The sequence below is a fragment of the Dipodomys spectabilis genome, unplaced genomic scaffold, assembly GCF_019054845.1.
Source record: "Dipodomys spectabilis isolate Male_0828 unplaced genomic scaffold, ASM1905484v1 ptg000036l, whole genome shotgun sequence".
Taxonomy (NCBI): domain Eukaryota; kingdom Metazoa; phylum Chordata; class Mammalia; order Rodentia; family Heteromyidae; genus Dipodomys; species Dipodomys spectabilis.
In genome coordinates, this window is record NW_024870713.1 from 1,649,078 (window position 1) to 1,665,234 (window position 16,157).

Here is a 16,157-nt window from a genome sequence, read left to right on the forward strand (position 1 = left end):
CCACCTTTCAATATATGATGAATCCACCTATTCATTCAGAGCTCTCAGGATCCAATCACTTCCCCAAAGTGCATCAGCTTATAGCCAAAAGTTTAATACATGAGCCTTCTGAGGACAGTTCACATTCAAACCATAAAAATAATGTAATATAACTCAACATTTCTAAAATAATAATTTCAATGTCTTATGTGTATATGTAAGTAAGTATCACACACATACACACAGACAGCATAGCCATAGACTAAAACCATGAGCTAAAATAAACCTTTCTTTCATTTAAGTTCATCTCAGGTGTTTTGTCACAGTGGTACAAAGTGGACTAACACACACAGTGATACAGAAAAGAATCTGCCAAGTCTCCTCTGGTTTATTACCATCAGGTCATACTTTTTGTCTTCCAATCATATTGCTCCACAACTGTCAACTCTTCATCAAGCTTACGTATGAAAACACACACATTTAGTTATTTCCGTAGCTCTTCATTCTGAACTTTATCATGCCCATAAAACTTACACACAATATTCTCTTGTGGATCTTTCATTATAGTAATATCAGCCATGTGCCTAAATTGGGACAAAAAGATATTCTTTTGTAAACCATAGCATTATTATTACCTCTTCTGTGAAGGCATTTCAGGCCCTGTAGGCCAAATCCCTCATGCTCACTTCCAAGCTTCTGTGGAGCTTTAATAACATGTTAGAGCTAACTGTATTTTCTGCATCAAAGATTGCAACATATGATTTGACACTTCAAGTGACAACTAGGCAGGCTAATGGAGAAATAAGGAAAAAATAGTTTTTGTGATTATAGTATTTACAATGTTATATTGGAATTGTGTTTGTACATGCCTGAGAAGTGAGCTTCTCAAGGACACTGAGTGCCCTCATCACCTTCCTATCCCCAGTTTTGGCTGAATGCCTGTGGCCATTAACTCCTTCCTCACTTATTAAGTGGATGGATGCTTTTCCCCTGGTTACAGCAAATACTGTCAGGAAAGGAAGTATATAGACACCATTCTTGTTCCACTTAACTCCTATTCCATCTTGCTTCAAGACACTGCTATCTGAAGTACACATAATTGCTGCTCACAAAACTACCACTAACCATACAGGGCCTTCATTTTGACAGAATTCTAAGGCTTTTACCATAAAAAGATGACATTTGAAGGGCGGAAGGAGAGCTGTCTTCCAATTAGAGGGGAGAGCTCAGTTTAGAGCAGAAATGTTTTCTGGAGGTACTGAAAGCATACCTCATGAAGTTACTGTATGGAAAAGATTAGGTAATTTCAAAAATGCCTTGTGACAGTACAGCCAACTTTGGAAGAGAATTCACTGTTTCTTACAAGACTAAACATACTTCTGCCATATGACCAAGCAGCCATGCTCCTTGGTATTTACCTAAATGAGTTGAAAATATATGCACACAAAAATCTGCACATGGATGTTTATAGCAACTTTATTCATAATTGCCAAAAAAATTGGAAGCAACCAAGATGTTGTCAGTAGGTAAATGAATAAACTGTGGTACATTTAGACTACAGAATATTATTTTTTTTTTGTCTTTTCTTTTTTGGTACTGGGGATCGAACCCAGGACGTTGCACTTGCTAGGCAAGCGCTTTTGCCACTGAGCTACATCCCAGCCCTAGACTACAGAATATTATTAAGTGCTAAAGCAAATGAGTTGAGAAGCCATGTAGAGATGTGGAAGAAATTTAAATGCACATGAGTGAATAAAGCCTATTGAAAGGCTACATGAAGGAATACCATAGGAAAAGTATCTGCCCACGAGTATCTGTGGTGCTTGGAGACAAATCAGCCTTCTAGCTCTCCCATCGCCAAGGTTTCCTGATTCCCGAGCTGAGTGCAGTAGGTACTCACTGCCTCTGATATGGTACTGCATCCATACTGCCTGTTGTAGGCCTGCTGTTAATGCACATGTTCTCAGTAAATTGGAGCCTGTGATTATTGTAATGTATCCAACTACCTTGAAGCATTCTTGACTGCATGCTAAACCCTGGGTGTCTTGAAATGCAGTCCTCCAAGAAGCACCCTCACCATCACTGGTGCCTGGTGCTGCAGGTGATGCTTCCAAACCTAAAGCAAAGGAATTCCTTTGTATTCCTACATGGTGTCACCAGCCATCCCTGCTATGCTTCTGTGTGTCATCTTGTTTGAAATAGCTACCATTGGTATTTCATTATGGTGGTCCTACTCTTAGTAGGACCCAGTCCAGACCGCTGCATGCCTTTCTCTACAAGCTGCCCATTTGTACCCTCTGTCATTGGAATTTGGCCAGTGAAAGGCAGTCAGAGGATTAGAGGAGACAGAAGCTGGAGTGTGTGTTCTCTGTCTTTTTCCTCCTGTCCTGGCTCTCTAGGACTATCATAACCTATTACCATAAATCAGGAGACTTCAACCAGCATAGAGTTACTTTTTATCATAGTTCTAGAGAGCAAAAGTTCAAGAACAAGTACCCAACAGTGGGCCCTTTTAAGAGTATTTTAAGGGAGAATCTATTTCTCACATCTCTCTTATCTTCTGATGGCTTCTGGCAATCTTTGGTGTTCCTTGGCTTGTAAACACATCACTCCAGTCACTGCTTTCATTTTCAAATAGCTCTTCTTCATGTGTTTCTTTCTTTCTTTTTTTTTTTTGGAGGGCTTCCACTTTGTTTTATTTTGTTATTTTAAAACAATCAGTTTTGAATGTTTTCAGGCACTACAACTTATGACAATCAGAAACAGTCTTTTAATAGGCCTAATAGTGTTCAGAGATTCAAGCCCAATGCACTTCAAGGTTTGTCACATAAAACAACAGAAATGAAATCTGACTTAGAAGTCACTGTGATTTTGTAGGGAATTACTTGTAGTATTCTTGATGATCATCATTCTTACTGGATGAGATGGAATCTCAGTGTTGTTTAGATTTATATTTCCTTTATGGCCAGAGACATTGAGCAAATTCTTCATGTGTCTAATAGCCATTTTTATCTTCTGTGATGTTTCTTTTTAGCTTCTTTTCCCATTTACTGATTGAGATTTTGTTGTTGTTGTTGTTGTTGTTGGTCGTGGGGCTTGAACTCTGGGCCTGGGTGCTGTGCCTGAGCTCTTCAGCTCAAGGCTAGCACTCTACCACTTGACTGGTTTTTTTGGCTGGTTTATTGGGGATAAGAGTCTCACAGAGGTTCCTACCTGGGCTGGCTTTGAACCGTGATCCTCATATCTCAGCCTTTTGAGTAGCTAGGATTACAGGCGTGAGCCACCAGCACCCAGCTGAGTTATTTTTTGGAGGTTTAGTTTCTTGAGCTGTGTTTATATTCTAGATATTAAGCCATTGATGTAAAGAACTTCTCTCATTCTGTAGCCTTTCTTTTTAGCTTATTAACTATGTCCTTTGCTGTGCAGAACTTCTTAGTTTGATATAATCTCCCACCCTTTTTATTTTAAATCAATTTTCTTTTTGATTCTATGTGTAAATGTCCCTTCTCTTTTCTCTGATAAGAACACCAGCAATATCTGGCTGTAGTGGTAAATGCCTGTGGTCTTAGCTACTTGAGAGGCTGAGGTGAGAGATCATTTGACCTTAAGAGTTCAAGACCAACCTGGGCAATATAGCAAAACCCTGTCTCAAGCCGGGCACTGGTGGCTCATGCCTGTAATCCTAGCTACTCAAGAGGCTGAGATCTGAGGATCACAGTTCAAAGCCAGCTTGGGCAGGAAAGTCCCAAGAGACTCTTATCTCTAATAAACCACTAGAAAGCCGGAAGTGGGGCTGTGGCTCAAGTGGTAGAGCGCTTGCCCTGAGCTGAAATGCTGAGGCACAGTGCCCAGGCCCAGAGTTCAAGCACCATGACTGACCAAAAATAACAAAAAACCCTGTCTCAAAAACAAACAAGCAAATAAACAAGCAAACAAACCCAAACCATACCCAACAAATGAAAAACAAAACAACTAGTAATTACCCTAAATCCATTAAGCCTAAATCCAAGATGATCTCATCATGAGATCCTTAAATAGATTTGCAAATTAAGGGCTTATATACAGCTGCTAAAGGTTAGGTCTTAGATTTACTTTTTAAGACCGTAACTCAATTCACTACAGCTGCCCTGATATCTTTGATAAAAAGATGGACACATAGAAGACAGGCATCTCCTCTACAGTTCCAATTCTTATTAGTAACACTAGTTTCTCTCCCTCCTAGTAATAATGGCTCCTCTTTAGTGTCTGGACTAAGTGCCTCAGAGACTCTGTTATAAGGGATTGACTTATTTATTTGTTTATTATTGTTATTTTTTATATTTTTAAATTTTTATTTGAAAGATGCTGTACAGAAGGGTTACAATTATATGCGTAAGGTAATGAGTATATTTCTTGTTTTTCTCCCACAATCTCCTCCCCACCCACCAAAGGTGTAAAGTTCATTTCTGACATAGTATCTTGTGAGTATCCTTGTTACAATGGGTCATCCTTTGTTCTTATTTCAGCATTTTGTTATTACCCTTCCCTTCCTCAAAACAGATAAATGTATATACAAGACACAGGGTACCAGAATCAATGACAGTGATTGTCAGGCGTAAACCTATGAAAAAAGAAAAATGAAATAAAATAAGAAGAAAGAACTAGATACAGTACATTGGTGACAACAAGGTCAACAACAACAACAAAAGACTTGTTTCCATGTCTTGGAGTTCTTTTCAATTAGCATCACACTGTATGGTCATATGTACATAGCTATAGAGCTATTAAGATTTCTGCCAGGACTACCCTAGACACATTAATTATTACAAATGAGGGAAGCCGTGGAGACTATGTTTCTTTGGGTTGGCTTACTTCACTTAATATAATTTTTTTCCAAGTTTTTCCATTTCCTTATGAAAGAGGCGGTGTCATTCTTTCTCATAGAAACATAAAATTCCATTGTGTATGTATATGCCACATTTTTTTCTGATCCATTCATCTATTGAGTGGCATCTTAGCTATGGTAAATAATACTGCAATTAACATGGTTGTGCTGGTAACTTTAGTGTGGCCTTGCTTCTGATCATTTGGATAAGTGCCCAGGAATGGGATTGCTGGATCATAGGGGAGTTCTATGTTTAATTTTTTGAGGAACCTCCATACTGCTTCCCAGAGTGGTTGAACCAGTTTACATTCCCCCGAACAATGTACGAGTGTTCTCTTTTGGACACATCCTTGCCAGCATATACTATTATTTGTTTTCTTGATAATGACCATTCTAACTGGGGTGAGGTGGAATCTCAATATGGTTTTGATTTACATTTCTTTTATGGCCATGATGTTGAACATTTCTTCATGTATCTATTGGCCATTCTTATTTCCTTTCCAGAGAAGTCTCTTTTAAATTCTTTAGGTCACTTATCATTAATAAGTTGGTGATTATTTCTTTGGGGATTTATTATGGGGGGTTTAATTTTTTGAGCTCTAGGTATATGTTTTATATGAGACCCTTGTCTGTTGTATAGCTAGTGAAGATCTTCTCCCAATCTGTGACAAGTTTTCTATTTATCTCACTAGCTATGTCCTTTGCTGTGCAGAAGCTCTGAAATTTAATGCCATCCCATTTATCCAGACTTTCTTTGATTTGTTGTGTTTCTGGATCTTTATTTAGGACATTTTGACCTGTTACAAGGAGCCTTAGTATATCCTCTATACTTTTCTGTAATATTTTCAGGGTCTCTACTTTGACCTTGAGGTCTTTGATCCATTTGGAGTTGATTGTGGTGCAAGGTGATATATAAGGATCTAACTTCAATCTTCTGCATGTGTATAGCCAATTCGGCCAGCACCATTTGTTGAAGAGGCTGTCTTTCTTCCATCTGATATTATTATTGTTAATGAAAAGGTGATGTACAGAAGTTTTACAGTTACATAAGTCAGGTAATGAGTACATTTATTTTGAACAGTTTTCTTTCAGTTTTTCCCTCCTGATCTCCTCCCCCACAAGTCATATAGTTCATTGAATGTTTGTCTAATTATACCCTTCCCCTACATACAGCACATGAATAAAAATTGCATTCTTGGAAAATAAATGAAACTGAGCTTAGATATGTTCATAAGACACAAGCTAGATACAAAAGCAAAGAATAAACTTTATATTTTTTTTCTAAAGAAGAGTCATATTTGGTTCATTTTTCCAAGTCTTTTCTCATAGTTCACTTGTTATATTGAGTGCAAAAATGAAAAGTAACTATCAATTTAAGTTAAGGATGTTTCTAGATTTAATATCATCTCTAAAAGGATATCAGAATCATCTAGGATTTTTAAAACAGAGCTATTGATTTTGTGCCTTACTCCTGATCTATTAGGTTAGAATCACCTGAGTTGTCTTCTCGGTATTTTTTTTTTTTCATTCAACTCTCAACACACAGGGAGAGAGAATATTTGAATAGAATTGTCTTTATTTGCATTCCCCAACACAGCATATCCTAAAATAGAAATCTGAAGACAAGTAGGTTTTTGGAGAGAGGTGATCCTAGGGGAAGTGAAAGAGAAAGAAAGGAAATTGATAGAGATTTCATGGTCGAGGTTGTTATCATTTCCTGCAAGTAAACATCAATCCTGGTGGCAGTTCTGGGAGATGGTGTAAGAATGCCTCTATCATATTGACCTTAAAGTGAGGAATCTGCAGTATTTCTCCTGCCATTCCCTACCTATCCGTGGCTGATGGGGCTGCTTCTCAGTGCTGGACTCAACAAGTCCTCAGGCAGGGAGCTGTGGATGTTCACAGTGAAAGCACTGGCTTGTACAGGTAAAGGTTAAGGGGTATCGATAAGACACAGATGGCATTTGCTGAATAAATTAATGTCATTAAAGGAAAAGGCAAGACAATACTAAACATACAGACAAATCAAGAACACAGCAGACAATACCAAGTTGTGTTATAAATCCCAAAGTTTTCCTTCCTGCAATTCCATTCTTGTCATGGCTAAAGGGTGGGCAGACTGTAATTCCCATTCTGACTGGCTTTAGGTTCCCCACGTGACTTGTGTGGTCTTAGGGAAAGTTAAAGGACATCCTAGAGTAAAATTGTCAGGGACTTACATGGTTTGGCTTGACCTTCTGTGCTTTGCATGATCTATAATTTTAACTTGAGCTCTATATTGAATTTGAAGCCCATAAAAAGACAGATATACATGCAAATTATGCAAAATATAGTCAGTGCAGGCTTGAAAATACAGGCAAAAATTTGGAAAGAACATAATGGAAGGTTAGGTAAATTATGGCATATTCCTCCAGTGCAATTTTCAATAGCATGTCTGTGTGAATGGTGTGTGAGCGTGAATGACATGTAAGCTAACAAATGCAAATTGTAGGACTCTGTGTAGCCTTATGTTTTTGTAATGGCAAAAAAAAAAAAAAAAAAGACCAGGTGCAGGAGGCTCACGCTTGTAATCTTAGCTACTCAGGAGGCTGAGATCTGAGCATTGCTGTTCAAAGCCAGCCCAGGCAGGAAAGCCCATGAGACTCTTATCTCCAATTAACCACCAGAAAACTGGAAGTGGGACTGTGGTTCAAAGTGGTAGAGTGCTATTCTTGAGCAGAAAAGCACAGGAACAGTGCCCAGACCTTGAGTTCGAACTCCAAGACTGATTAAAAAAAAATTTTAATGAATGGAAAATGTATCTCTGGCTATCATAGTTGAGCAATTAGAGAGAGAAAACCTCTGATTGCAGTTTTGAAATATCATACTGTACATGTTTGCATGTATAAATTGAAACATTTAATAGTACAAGGTACAAAAAGAAAATAAAGCCTGTCTCTTCATATCAGTTCCTATCCCATTGATAACCGTGTTCTGTATTTCCAACGTTCTTTTAATGCATATGTTCAAGTTATATAGCATTAGACACTTTATTGCAACTTGTTATTGTAACTCTTGAGAATAGAATTGCTTTTCTTTTTCTCACTGAGGCTAGGGCTTAAACTCTGGGTCTGGCACTGTCCCTGAGCTTTTGTGTTTAAGGCTGGTACTTTACCACTTGAGCCACAGCTCCATTTCTACCTCGTTGTGTCTCATTGGAGATTAAAAATCTCACAGACTTTCCTTCCTGGGCTTGCTTTGAATTGCAGTCCTCAGATCTTAGGCTCAGATCTGAGTACTAGAATTAGATCTAGTTACTCAGATCTGAGTAACTAGAATTACAAGCCTGAGCCACCAGTGCTACACAGAATAGCTACTTTTTTATTCCTGCAGAGGCTTACTTAGCCCATTATATGAACTTACCTTATTTACTAAACCTGTGTCTTACAAAAGAATTCTGCATATTATCAGAATTTTGCTCTTACAAAACGATGTAGCAAAAACATTCTTTTATAAACAACTGTATCAACTGGGTAAATTTCTGGCAGAGGGAATACCAGAAAAGATGTGATTTTGGATCTTGGCAGTTGTTGTCAAGGTCTCCAGAAAGAATGCACCAACACACATTTCCACCTACAACATTTTCCCCTCAGGCTTGCAGCACTAAATGTCATCATGCATCTGTATTTGCCTATCAGAGAGACAAGGAGAAATTTAAGTTTTTATTCATTGCTATCTCGATTATTTGCACTTATTTAATTAGAAGTGTGGTTGTGCATCTGGTCGTTTTTGATTGGGTGTTGTTCTGCTGACCATTTTCTCTCTGGGTTGGTCATGGTTTTTTAATTTAAAAAGCTCTTTGATAATGAAAGAAGTTTAATGTTTTAGCATTCTGTTTTGTCATTAGTTGTATTTGATTTTGTGTATGCAGCTTTTTAAAATGTGCATGTGAACGAATAATGTTAAATTTGTTTTTGTGGGTTCTGGATTTTCTTCTTATTCAAAATAGCTTTTCTCAGCACAGACTATAAGTTCTCCTAGAGATTTTTTTTTCTTTTTTTTTTTTTAATTTAATTTTATTTTATTTGAGAACATACTGTAACTCCTAGAGATTTTTATGCTTGTATTATTGATCCAGCCAGCCATGGGTTTTATGGAAAGAGGAATGTTTACTTTTAATTTTGTAGGGTTTTTTTTATTGAGTTCTCTAAAATTAGCATGGTTGCCTTCAGTAGTTCCCTGGTAAATAAAGAAGATGATAATGCATAATATCCTCAGGACAACTCTTGGCGACAGAAATGACTGGTAGAGCTATATTGTAATAGTTATGATCACACATGCCTGTCCAGTACATGGACTACTTATGTGTCAGGCTCCATGCTAGATTCTGGGATATCATAAAAACCTGGATTGGAGAACTGACAATAGTGATAGAAAGGTAGAGAAGAAATGTTTTAGCCCAGGGAGCAATCACCATGGCAACAGGAGCCTGAATCATCACTATGGAAACACTGTCTGAAATTATGATTAGAGGGATAGTATGAGTATTGGTGAGGAATTTGAACAGGTAAATGGGTATGTTATGAATGTTTCAAAATTACACTTGGGACTGGGAAGGTGGCTCAGTGGTAGAGCACTTGCCTTGCATGCATGAGGGCCTGGGTTCAATTCCCCAGCACCACATAAGCAAAAAGTAAAAAAAGCCGGAAGTGGCGCTGTGGCTCCAGTGGTAGAGCACTAGCCTTGAGCTGAAGAGCTGAGGGACAGCGCCCAGGCCCAGAGTTCAGGCCCCACGACCGACAAAAAAAAAACAAAACGAAAAACAAAAAATCAAAATTACACTTTTATTTGCCAAACTGAAATTATTGCCTTCATTATCCCCAGTGTTCTCTTGAGGGAAATTAGAGATATAATTCAGGAAAACACAAATTAACAACACATGAATGAACTTTACATGGTCCTTACTACTTGTGACTGCACTCGCCAGGTAAGAGCTTCTACTCAAAAAGTTACTATCCAATGTAACACACACTCCATATACAGTGTCTTATGGTCTAAAACATCAACCTGTGTTGACGGGTTGTTGGAGAGGATTTCTCCTTGCAGATTTCTGTCCAACATTTAAAGCCACAGAGCACCTTAGTATGTTTGACTATGGGCCTTGATGTCAATGGGAAATTTAATCAGGATTGAGTAAATTGATTATTTGAGCTATTTGGTTATTTGAACTATTTGGTTATTTCATTAGGTGGCAGATTTCACTCACTCATGAGTACAAGTGAGGTTACACTTATCAGTATGTCCAATATTACCTCTTCATCCCTCCTACTTTTCTTTAATTCAGAACTTCCAGGCTTACTTTCATGAGCTTTGGGATCTTGGGCAGTTTTAAGGCAGAAGAGGTTCCCACAGGCTCTAAGTCAGTCTGGAATAGCACTATACTTCTGCCTCATCTGGTAGACTGCTAACAAGGAGCATTACCCTTGTTTAGCCTGATGTGATGTCTGGACACTGTAGGTGGAGGTGGAGTAGCTGCCTCACTCTATCTTGAGGCTCTGCCCTGATCTCTACAGTGTAGCTCAGACCAGGCTGTGACTTTGGGTGAGTATTAGAGCTAAGGAATAACCAGAGGGAAACATATGCCTGATACCAGAGTAGACAACTTTTGGGACCACATCCCAGCCTCAACATCCTCCATGTGACAGAGGCTAGCTTTCCTCCATCCTGGAATGCCTTCACAAGTCTGGATTTCTTTTAGACAATGAGCCTTTAAAAATTGATGTCTGCTTTCATACTTTGAAAATATCTTTTAACTTATCTCCTTGGGTTAGGTGTATTCAACATCATCAGGAATGTTCGGGGTTTCCCATTAATAAGTGTTCTCTGTATTCTGCAGAGAGAGTTACTTATTAATGCTAGGAGGAAAATGTTATGAAAAATGTTTGCTTACTGGGATCTGTAGAAGCTTTGAAAATTATTGATGCTTGGGTTCCATCCCCCCCACCCCACTCGCAGCCCGAGATATTCTGGTTTTATCAGCCTGGGATATAATCTCAGAAAAAGTAAAAAACAAACCAACAAAAAACTCAAGTGATTCTAACACCAGAGTTAATTGAGAACCACTGTTCTTCTCCAAGTAAGAAAAGTAAATAGGAATAATTCTGTTAGAGCAAGAAAACTCCAGTTGTCTCCTTTTGGAGGTTCTAGAATTGGGGGCTGCATACCTTCATGCTTTTTATAGCACCCCTCCGATTCTCTAAAGCAATGAGATGGACTTGATTCCGTTGATCTAGCCTGCCTGCCCCCTAGTACCCATGGAACAATATGGAAACTGGAATAGACTAGATAGCAGAGCAATTCGTGGTGACATATTAAGTACTTGGCTCGCAGTTATCTGATCAGAAGCTGGCTCTGCTGGGCACTGAACACATGCAGTCCTTTCTCTCCACTGACATACAACAGAAAAGCTGGAGGCTCCTGCTAATGACGGTTTACAAAAACCTGCCAGCAATACAATACTTATTGTGGGGTTTGCAGCTGTGGAGAACTCCCATCTTTAGACCACAGATGTGTGTGTCCAAATGCCTGGACCTCTCAAGGTCTCCCTTGTACAATGGTTCTACAGGTGTGGCTGGGATTCGCAGTATCCCGGAGGAAAGGCTAGAGCGCATTGCCCCCTAGTGGCCTCAGGACAGACAGCGGCCCGCAAAGGTGTATCCAGGACTGATGTAACTTCTAGGATGGGTGTGGGTAGTTTGTAGGAAAGGCAGGACTGCTCAGACATTTCACTCTGGGACCAATCCTTTCTGAATCTTCGCCTTGCACTTCAGAAAATAGCTTCTCTGATGCTAGGCGCAGCAACGGTCTGAGCGAGGGAAAGATTCTTCCATCCAAAGCCAATTATGCCCTCCTTCCACAGTTGCAGTGACCCAACCTCTCTACCTGAATGGAGGAAGGACCCAAAATCCTTCCAGAGGGACAAGGAACAGTCCCCGCGCCACTTAATTGAGTGAGTTCTTGACCTCTGAGCCCAGGGCGCATCCAGGCAGGTAGGTGTCTGGGTCATAGCCTGCAATAGTCAGCCTAGACCAAAGGAATAGGACAGAAGTCTCAGTTGGGTTTGGTGTGACTCAAGATAGCAGTAATTGTTCAAGTGGTCTGAAGGAGACTTGGCTTTTGAACCGGGTTTACAGTACAAACACAAGAATTTAATGTTTCTTCAAAGCACAAACATATGTACATACATACCTACATACATACAAATAGATACGTAAGTATGAAAACTAAGACTCATAATTAGAAAACCCTTGATCTTGCCTTCTCTTAACTACATAACTTCCCAAGTTTTTCTTGGGAAAATTTTGCAGCAAATTAGGGTTGGGAAGGGAGAGTGGTTCTGTTACATTAGAAAAATGCAGTAAGTGCCTGTGTTCACTGGCTTTGAACCTGGATCCTCAGGTCTCAGCTTTCTGAGTAGATAGGATTACAGGAGTGACGCACGGATGCGTTGTGTTGACTCTGAGTTCATGTTTGGCCAAGGGATTTCTTTCATGCACTTTTACTGTTTACAGTAATTTAACTCTTACAACAATGCTCAAGTGAGTAGTATTACTACTTCCATCTTGCAGATGAGGAAACAGATAGTATGAATAATTTTCCCAGAGTCACACAATTAAAATAGGAAAAGACAGGGACAAAAGCTCAGGCAGAATGGAACTTCCCCTGGCACACCAGGCTCTTCTTCCCCTGCGTGGAAGGCAATAAGGAAACAAAGTAGACAACAGCAAGAAAAAGTAACAACAGCAATAGAAAGAGGTCTTTATAGGAAAGACACAAGTGTCAAAAGAAATTGAGGATAAAGCTAAGCAAAGATGCTAGACTGGCCTTCTTACTTTGGAGAAGTCCTAGTTCCCAAGGATAGAGAAGGCTCAGCAGGTGGGTGGCAATACAGTGATCTCTGTTTTGGTCCCATTCCAGGTGTAATTCCTCAGGCGTGAATTACCTCCTGGATTTCAACCAATGAGCCGTAACCAAATCTCCTAAAATTCCCTCACAAACTTCTGCCCCTGAGGACAGTTTTTTTTCTTTCTGGGACAACACTTGTGGTTTTCCCTCCTTCCAGAAGGTGATGCCAACAGCTCAGTGTGCCTCCAATATCATCTTCCTACATCACTAGCAGCTCTGGTGACAGTGGGTCAGTGGGGGACCTCTACCTGCCCAAGCATTCGACTATAGGCATACAAAAAGTGTAGTTATTTTGTCCCTTGTGAGGCCTGAACTCTGGGCCTGGGTGCTGTCCCTCAGCTCTTCAGCTGAAGGCTAGCATTCTAGCAGTTGAGCCATAGCACCATTTCCAGCTTTTTCTGAGTATGTGATGCTGAAGAGTCAAACCCAGGGCCTCATGCATGCAAGACAAGCACTCTACCACTGAGCCACCTTCCCAGCCCACAAAAAGTGAGAAAGTGTCAATCACATACTGAGCAGCAGTCAGCAGGAGATTCTTTTCCAATGTGTGCAGTTTAATTACATTTGTAAAGATCTTATTTATTTATTTAGGTCTCATAAATCTCTGTTCTACCCAGGGGCCACTTTTGCCTTTAAGAGGAACTTTTTAAGCCATTTGCTCAGATCCGATGCAGGGCTGTTGGCTGTCAGGCTCCCAGAGTGAGAAGAGGAGCAGAATGACTCCCTTCAGGGAATAGAAGTGTTCTGGGAAGACCTAATGGGCTATGTTCATAATTGGTGTGTGAGTCAGCTTTCTTGTACTGTAACAAATACCTGAGGTAAATAAACATAAAAAGGAGGAAGAGTTTGTTGTAGTTCACAACTTTGGAGGTTGCAGTCCACAGCCAATTGGCCCACTGCTTTGGGGTCTGTTGGGAGGCCCTAGCATTGTGTTGGGTAGTATACTGTGGCATAAAGCCGCTTGCCTCTTGGCTGGGGTGAGAAAGAGAGAGGAAGAAACAGGGATGGTGCCCCCATATTCCCAAGGGCATTTCCCACAAGGCCCCATGCTCAAGAGCATCTACTACTTCCTGAGAGAACCACACTGAGGATCTGCCACACATCAGCCATTGGGGGACACTTACCCCAAACCATAACAGATGGCTACTTTGTGTCATCAGAAGCTATTAGTGATCCTGATCTGCCCTTCAGTGAGTTGAAACTGTACTGCACTTCTACACTTAGCTGATTGTCCTCTTTCTTAGTCTTCTAGTATCACAGCGCTTATGCTTTGACTTGGCATCACTCTAGCTGGAGAAGGAAACTCTACAGAGTAATTTTTAAAGAAAAAGAAAACTAACCTAAGCCATTTATTTAATGTCTGAGGATCATACAGTTGATGATTTCTCTGTCTCTGTGCCTCTGCTTTTTATTCCTTAAATGTTTGTTCCTCCAAGATTCGCTAACTTTAGAAAAGATGCTCTGATCAAGCAATTACAACTGCAACAGTATCCAAACACATTGGAGATGCAGTGCTGACTTGCCAGTATTTGAGGGTTGTGTGGGTAACTTTCATCTGCTAGACTTTCCAGATTCCTCCCATGGTCTTAAAATTTCAGTCCCCAAGAATCCCTGAGAAAGGGCAGCAGCAACTGCAGTTAGCTCTGTGCAGTGCTATCATGGTTCAGTGTTTATGTCCTTCAGGTTTATCTACTGAAGCTCCAACTCTACACATGGCTGGCTTTGGAGATGAGGCTTCTGAGGAGGTATCTAAGGTTAAATTAGATCATTGAGTGGGGCCCTGATGGGCTAGGGTGAGTATTTTATAAGAAGATTCCCTACTCTCTCTCCTCCCTGAAACCATCACCGAGAAGGGGCCATGTCAGAATACAGTGAGAAAGTGGATGAGCTGGGAGAAAGCCCTCACCAGAGACCAATTTGATCATGAAGTTCTAGCTGCCCAATCTAGGAGATAATAAATTTTTATTGTTTAAGCCACCCCATCAGTGGTGCTTTGTTATAGAAACCTGAACAGACTTGTCAAGTACCTGTAAAATACTATGGGGGCCATGCACAGGTGACTCATGCCTATAATCCTAGCTACTCAGAAGGCTGAGATCTGAGGATCATGCTCAAAGCCAGTTCAGGCAGAAAAGGATGTAAGACGCTTATCTCCAATAAACTACTCAGAAAAATCTGGAAGTGGTGCTGTGGCCCAAGTGGTAGAAAGCTAGCTTTAAGCACAAAGAGGCTCAGGGACAGTGCCCAGGCCCTGGGTTCAAGCCCTAGGACTGGATATATATTGGTTTCAACAAAATTCTGTGTAATCCTATGCTGCGTATGCTTAAGAGCATTATTCAAATTTATTATCAGACTGTCAATGAGGCCTGTGCCCCCCACCCCAACACACAAAAAAGAACCTTTTTATCTCCTTTGAGAAGTCATAAGTATATACCTTATGGTATAGGGATGAGGTGACTGTCAACATATTACCAGGATCTAAGATAGTCCAAATGTATAACCTTTAATGATATTAAAAAATCTATAGGCTGATGCAGATATAGCAGGAAAAACATTGTATAAGATTTTCTAAAATATTTAATTCTACCAGATCTTTATGCTGTGTGTGAGCCACAGCAGACCAGAACCTCACCAGATGTAAAGGTATAACATGCCTAGTTATCATGTGCAGAGAGCATATGGATCAGCGCAGTGTGCATGCACTACAGATGACAGTGAGCCCATACAGTGGGAAGTTCAAAAGAAAATTATAACATTGCTACTAATGCTTTAAAGCGGAGCTGCCAGAGTCCCTCCAATAATCCAGAGATGCTGATGTGGGAACTGGAACCACTGCTGGCTATGCCTGCAGTTAGTGAGTCAAAACTCACTCACTGGAGTAAGACAGTCAATCTGTAGAGCACCAGCTAACGAGGTCTGAGGCCCAGGCCTCAAACCACAGTACTTCCAAAGGGAGGGGGGAAGGCAAGGAAGTTTTGTCTTGATGTTAGGTCCTAGCCACTGTAAAGAAGTCAGTGATTTATAAATACCCCAAAAGATTTCTTTGATAGGAAGAAAAATCACTTGCAGAATCTTCCAAGATATCTTCCAATACCTGACAAGTCTATCAACACCAGATCCTAAGACCACAGAAGACAGTGTTGATGAGGACGGAGAAAAATAGGAACTCCTGTACCATTGGAGAGAATAGAAAGTAGCGTAGCCACCAGGGGGAAAACAAGAGAAGAAAAGAAAAGTAGACATACCATATAATCAAGCAATCCCACATCTAAATATTTATTCCAAAGAACTATAATCAGGATTTTAGAGTGTATTAGCAGTCTCATATTTGTGCCATACTAATTAATAGATAGCCAAAGCTGTGGATGAA